Consider the following 7774-nt stretch of genomic DNA (forward strand, 5'->3'; position numbering starts at 1 on the left):
ACGCGTTTTAGAGCATCACGAGCAATTATCAGCGATGAAGGCACTCACTTTGACAATAAATTAATTGCAAGGCACCGCAAAGATATTGGGTGTGCCATAAAATTCCCATATCATATCATCCCTATACCAATTGGCAAGGTGAGATTTCAAATCTTGAGATCAAGTAGATCCTTGAGAAGGTGGTTAACGTTAAATGAAAATATTGGTCACCAAAGTTAGATGAGGTGTCATGGGCATATCGCAGAACATGTAAAACACCGCTTGAGATGCCTCCATTCAGGTTAGTCTACGAAAAGGCAAGTCATTTGCCCATGGAATTAGAACACAAGGCGTAATGAGCCATCAAGAAACTGAACATGAATACGCAGCTTGCTAAAGAAAGAAGATTGTTGGAATTAAACGAGATAAACTAATTTAGAGCTCAGAAGTATGAAAATGTTTGCCTTTACAAAGAAAATACAAAAAGATATCATGATAGAAAAAAATTTTAAGGTAATTTTTTCCAGGAAAAAAACTATTGCTATATAATTCAAGACTTAAGTTGTTCCTCAAGACCGTTCATAGTGCATCAAATACATAGCCATGGCGCGATCAAAATATCAAAGTTGGATTATGGAACTACTTTCAAGGTGAATGGTCAAAGGCTAAAGGCATACAACGGAGCACCAATCCTACGAGATAAAGTGGCGTCGCTACGCCTTGATGCCCAATAGTTTGCTCTTATCACCTGAACAAATTATGTTACCTAGGAAACATAATTTGCACTTTGTACATAATTTTTTATCCTTATTTTATTTTCTATGAGTTGTTTATTTTAATTTTTTTTTCTAATTTTGATTCTATTGGTGATCTGGTTCCATATGGTAGTTTAGGGTTGAATCTCACGCATGGAAGGAAACAAACCCTAATAATTTAAGTGGCGACACTTTTGAGAGGGATATTTTATCATTCATTATTTTATTCCCTTTTATACTATAAAAAATCTTTTGCATCAATAAACATATCTCATTTTCTTTTTATTTTACTTTTTTACCCCCAATAAACCGCTTCTCTAAAACCGCCTATTTTATTCTCTCTAGCCGTCCTCTTTCACTTCTTTTTCATCTTCATCTTTTGTTTTCTCCCCTTTTCACCAAAAACCTCCATAGTTGTCGTACAAAATCTTTGCTGACTCCATAAAATCTGTTATCAAGAGAAAGATGGCTCTCTCTAAGTCAAATCCAGGTGCGTCCACTTCTTCCGTTGCGGCCACACATTTCCAGCGCTTCCAAAGTGCTGAGGTTGAGACAAGATTTAAGGCGCTGCAAAAGTGCTAAGTCTACTTGGAGGATGATTTTATCTTCCTTGCCGCTGACGAGGAACCGCTCGACCAGAAGTAATGGACATTTTCCGGAATTACAAATGGGAAAAGTTCGCCCAGCATCCGAAAACGGTGGCATCGGCGCTAGTCTAGAAGTTTTATGCACATATGGGAGACCAGTCCCAGTACTCTGTCTATGTGCGAGGGAAGTTCGTCTGTTTCACCCCCTCAGCCATCAACATATATTTCAAGCTCGACAAAGTAGAAAATCAACATAAGAAATTCTTTACCAAGGCAAATTCTGAGACATACGATGGTTTGATGGAGGATTTGTTTTTTGGCTGGGCAAAATTTGAAGGGAATTCTCCCAATCGAAAGTGTGTGGATCGCCGAGCCCTTAAACCGATCATAAAAATATGGAACCAATTTTTAAAGGGCAAGCTGATGTCCACCTCGTACAACACCACAGTGCTGCTACGGGAATTGATGTTGTTACATTCCATTATCTACGAGCGCTCAATCGATGTGGGCGAGATTATCTTCGAGCAGGTCCACGAAGATGCAAAGCGGGCCAGAGGTAACTTTCTTTTTCCCAATTTAATAACCGCTTTATGCAGTAAGAAAAAGGACCCTGAGGAACCTTTGGAGGAATAGTTTCATATAGGTGCATGTAGGACACATTTGCATGTGGTGGACAAGTTTTGCTGATGTAAACTTTATTTGGTTTAACTGATGTTGCTGAAGAGGAAGGTTGTTTGCTAGTTATGTTGATGTAGGAAATGACGAAGGAATAATTCATTTGCTAAGACAAATCAATTTGCTAGGGCCAGTGGAGCAGAAGAAGACGACAGTGAGGAACATATTTTATTGCCTATGCGAGAGATATCATGCAAGTCTGACATAGCTTGACGACACTGTTGACATCACTTGCCCAACTTCAACCTCATGTGCATTCTTACCCTTATTAAGTTACTTGAGACAATTTCCAGCTACTATATCATTCAAAAAATGGGTATAACATTAAAGGTATTTACGGAATTTCCAAGGGCACTAAACCTTAGAAATTCCCACTATAAATATCCCATTATAACTCTTCAAAAAGAAGAGTGACTGGAATCGAGAAGAATAGAGAAGAATATACCCGAGGATTGGATTACAGCACTCACTTTCACACCATCCCCCACTCAACTATTCTTTGTGCCCTCCATAGCCAGACTTTATTGGAGCGGCCGTCAAGCCTCGAGAGAGGCTAGTCGCCAGAACAAGCGTGGTGGTGGTCAGAATGCCATGGCAGAGCTCTGATTTTGGGAATTTTTCTTCCTTTGTTTTTCATTTCCATATCTTTTCAAGGGTTGTACTTAATGAATGATTTTTGGATGACATTTACCATACCATAATTGTTTTATTTGGTGTTAGATGACGCTTGAATGATGCTTTGTTCAATTATTAATGATTGATGCATTTTTTGTTTATGCTAAGTGTTGATTTGTTCATTGTTTTAATATTTTTCCTTGACGTTGTAAGAGCCTTCGAGAGATTGCCTAGAGCCACAAAAAAACATTCCTAGTCTTTGTAAGAGCCTTCGAGAGATTGCCATTTTTCTAGGAGTAGATGCCTAAATCGAGAGAGTTAGGGTAGATCTACGTGAACAAGTGAACTAATCTGGGATAGTGAGGTCCTAATCCACCTTAAAGATAAGGAGAGGATTTCATTCAACTAAAATGGGTAAAAACTTGAGTAAGATAGGCCAAAAGTTACAGTTTACGATGAGGAGTATTGTTGCAACAATAGTTTGATAAATAAAGGGTTGTAGTTCACGTCGAGTAGTATTGTCGTAGCAAAAGACCTAAAACACTCTAGTGAATCCTGCTGGGCAGCACAAGCATAGCATTATGAATCATCATAAACGTAGAATAATTTGTCAGCGTAACAAGTCCAACCCAAGTGCTTAGTTAAAAGTCTGATTGTGTGAGGTTTTTCTGAATATTTGACACTCGAACATTTTATTGCCTTGATAACTTTTATTTGTTTACTTTTTGAATATTTTATTGCCTCGACCAGACTTTTCTAATCAATGCACTTTACAATTTTTCTTGCCTCAACAATATTTTTTTCATCTATTCATACACTTTTTTACTGTTTGCTTTTTAGACAAGATTCGTAGGACTAGTTAGTGACACCTAGTTCTAGCTGTTGCAAACATCAAAAAAATTCCTATCAGTCCATGTGGAGACGATCAAAACACATACATTTACACGTGATGGTGAATCAAATCCCCACCATTATATATGAGTATTATGCTAAAATCAAAGGGTCTTTTAAAGGTTGTAACGAGGCTTAGGTAGGGGTATGGTAAAAAGGAAAAAAAAGATAGGCTCAATAATCAAGACACGAGATGCTTATAAGATTAAATCCACAAAACAATATCATAGAAAACTCAATCAATCAAAAGAATTTCAACATCTAAACTTCAACTCTTTTTTTCTTTTTCTTCACATTTTTTATTCTTTTTTTTCGAACACTTTTCTCTCTTTTCTTTTCTTATTTTCCAAGAACTTTTTTGTTGTTTTTTAATATCTTTTTTTTTCTTGGATTTTTTCTCTTGTCTCGAGAAAGGTAGCAAAAGAGAGATAAAATCAAAGACTTCTAGTTTAAGGTGTGGTAAAACAAAGAAAAGGGAAAATGACTCAAAGTGGCTAACTAGCTGGAAATAAATAGGTAGACCTTTTTTTTTTGAAGGAATGAGAAATGAGTTAACCATAATTTCCCTATCATTTTAAAGCATCAAATCCAAACTATAGTCTCGACATGTATTCACAAGAAAGTTCTAGAATATATATGTTAAGTTCGACACACTCAATACAAGAAAAATGAGTAAGAATATAAGAAATTGCACAATAGGCTCAAATCTTACAAAAAAATGTGTATTTAACATTAAGTCAAGTGCATTTTCAATGAACAAACTCATGAGATATCATCGTAGTATTTTAAAAAAAATTGCACTGTTTAATCTAAAAAAACGTGTTCAAAACTTTCAAGGCATTCTAAGATAATGAAACTCAAGATATTCAATAGAAAATTTAGCATATTCGAATAAAGCATACCAAAATTTAAACATGTGAACAAAAAAAGGGAAAATTTATTCTATTCCACTCCCCTCACTTAAAGAGTTTTACCTCATACGAAATAAATAAAGTAAATGAGAAGGGATAGAAATACTCCCATGTCTAGTGTCGGTGGGCTATCTGGTGGTATAGAAATATTGATCTTTATTTGAATCAATGTCATGTCCATAATTTTGATCTCAATTAGAAAATACCGGGTGTACCTAAAAAAATATAAAGAAAAATAAATAACCAAAAAATAAAAAAGTAAATAACATAAAAATAATAAAATAGGTTGCCCCTATTAGAACATTTTTTGTTTAAAGTCGTTAGCTCGATGACTTGGTTCTTATTACAGGTTCCGTGAGACATACTTCGTCCACTTTTTTCATTTTTTTCTAACTAAGAATTTTCTTATAAGAAATTCTACGATTCTCATAGGTATTTTTTCGAAGCTTTTCCAACTTGTTCGAAATAATAATTGACAGTATATCTCTTTCGTCCAAAATCGTGTTATTCAAATTATTAATACTTACACAATAAAGGTAATTCATCATATTATTGAACGAATGCTCAAGGTGTTTATATATAAAATATGAATGACTTACCGCTTGTAACTAATCTAGAAACAAACTAACTAATTTCAAGAGCAACTAATTCTGACACTCCCACTCAATTTGGAGATGAAAAAAAAAAATAGACCCAACTTGCTAACTAAATAATAATGTTGTTGTGTGCTAAGAGCCTTAGTTATAATATATGCAAGTTGCTCAGCTGATGTTGTGTGTTAGGCTACAATCAACCCTTCTTGTATCTTGTCTCTCACAAAATGGCAATCAATCTCAATGTAATTTGTTAGCTCATGAAAAACAATATTTTTAGATATTTTTAATGATGATTTATTATCGCAATACAACTTAACTGGTGTGCTTCCTTCAACTCCTAGTTGCGCAAGTAAACCTTTCAGCAAAACAAGTTCAGCTATTGTCGATTCCATGCTCATGTACTCTGCTTCTGCTAAAGATCTTGCTACAGTGTTCTATTTCTTTGATTTCCAGGACACTAAAGCCTCTCTAATCTTGATGCAAAACTCAATTATCAATTTACGTGTTATAAGATAAGACGCCCATCCGAATCATAGTAAGCAGTCACTTGACAATCTCCCGAAGCTTAAATAACAAGCCCTATTATGGATTCCTCTTCATACATGTTACTATGTGTAAAGAAGCATCCATATAAGATTGTTTTAGACTTTGCATAAATTGAATTAGGTGATGCACAACAAAATTTAAGTCCGGACGTGTGTGAGTTAAATAAATCAGTCTTCCTTTTTAACCTTTGGAAAATAGTTTTATCTTCAATCTCCATGCCTTTTGTAATACCCCAAAATTTTGGTTAGTGACCAAAATATAAATTTTGAAAGTTTGGTGGCTAAAGTAGAAAATTAGAAAATGTTTAGGGACTTAAGTGGTAATTTTCCCCAAAAAATTATTCGATAAATGAATAATTTACTTTTGAGAGTGGGGTTTTATTCAAATCAGATTCATGATCTGGAAATTTTGTTAAAAACTAAAAAGTGTTAAAGTCTGGTGAAAATTTGAAGGATTATAAATTAAGCTTAGAAATATTATTTCCACATGTTAAAATGATGGGAAATAATATGGACTATTGGATTTGAGAAATTTATTTCCATGCTTAATTAAAGAAATGTTTTGAATTTCTAATGTGACACCTATAACTCATATTGGGTTGTGTATGCGAGTTATGAGTGTTACATTTTTTGGTATCAAAGCTACAAGTTTAGCCGATTATAGGACTAAATCGAGCTTGTTTTGAGTTAAAAGTGTATATATTCCACTACGATGTAATTGTTACTGATTTAGTGATTATAAGGTTCGATTGATGTCACTCCTTACTTATAAATGTGAAAAATATAGTGTATAAAAAAGATGTGTGTATTCTAGGGTTTGAAGAACGTGATCGAGTGTGAGGTTCAAAAATAAGTTAATAGTGATAGTAATGATGTTAACCATAATCCTCATGTTTAGTCTAAATAAGTTGATGCTTTGTCACAATAGGAAGTGTCAATGTAAATTCAAGAAAACCCGTTCATGCATAAGTACAATATTGATTAAAGAATGAAACATTATGATAGAATTGACCTTAAGTGTTACATGTGCGCCTAACCCTTTAAACTTGAAAGTGAGGGTGCGTATTATTTGTAGACAGTAAATGTCTGGTAAGAATTCAACGTGTTGATTTATAATAGACTTGATAGAATTACCTTTCGAATGTAATTTTTGGAATGGATTGATAACCCCTACCATGTTACAATGAATTATCGCATAGACAATTGAATTTTATAGAACTTAAAAAGTTTCAAAATATTTGTAGTATGTAAACAGTGTAAATTTGTTTTCTAATGTGATTTTAGCATCAATTGCTATAAAGTTTTTGCTACTAGGTTGTTAAACCTTCTTATTAAAGGAGGTGGATACTCAAGTTTTCTTATTTAAGTTGGAAGATATTCCAACTGTTCGAGGGTATCCAAATGTGAAGCTACAAAAGTTACCTGGATTACCTCTAGATTGAGATGTAGATATTGAAATAGAGATGTTATCAAGTATTGTATTTATTTTTATAGTCGTATCGAATAGATGTGACTAAGCTCAGAAAATTAAAGGCATAGGTAGTAGAATTGTTAAGACCGAAGATTTACAAGACTAAGCGTGTCATATGGGATGCACCATTGTTATTTTGGAAAAGAAAGATGAGTCTATGGAATTATGCAAGGATTATCGTTCATTAAATAAGGTAACAAAGAAGAACAAGTATCCTATTATGAGGATTGATAATCTTTTCATTAGTTAAAAAAGAATATTGGTGCTCCAAAGCAAATCTCCTATCGGGATATTATTAGTTAAATATGATGAAGAAGATCTTCCTAAGACATTTTTCAGAATTCAATATGAACACTATGAGTTTGTGATAATTTCATTTGGTTTAACGAATGTTCATGCTACACTTATTGATTGGATAAACCGAGTATTTTAGTTATACTTGGATTAATTGGTGGTAGTGTACATTGATGTTATTGTGATCTATTGTAAGATCAGGGAAGAACACAATGTTTTTTTTTATATAGCTCTTCCAATTATCCAGGAGAAAAAATTGCATACTAAGTTGACCAAGTGTAAATGTGGGTTGTCTAAGTTGTTAAAAGAAAACTGACATAAGCTCCAACGTCAGTGTAATCATAATCAGGAAAAGATTATGTGAATTACAGTAATGCATCTCATAATGGTTTGGGATGTGTGTTCACACAAGAGGAAAAGTGTTGGTTTATGCTTCAAAGCAACTATAGAATCAT

This window comes from Hibiscus syriacus, unplaced genomic scaffold (assembly GCF_006381635.1).
Source record: "Hibiscus syriacus cultivar Baekdansim isolate YM2019G1 unplaced genomic scaffold, ASM638163v2 tig00005406_pilon, whole genome shotgun sequence".
Taxonomy (NCBI): domain Eukaryota; kingdom Viridiplantae; phylum Streptophyta; class Magnoliopsida; order Malvales; family Malvaceae; genus Hibiscus; species Hibiscus syriacus.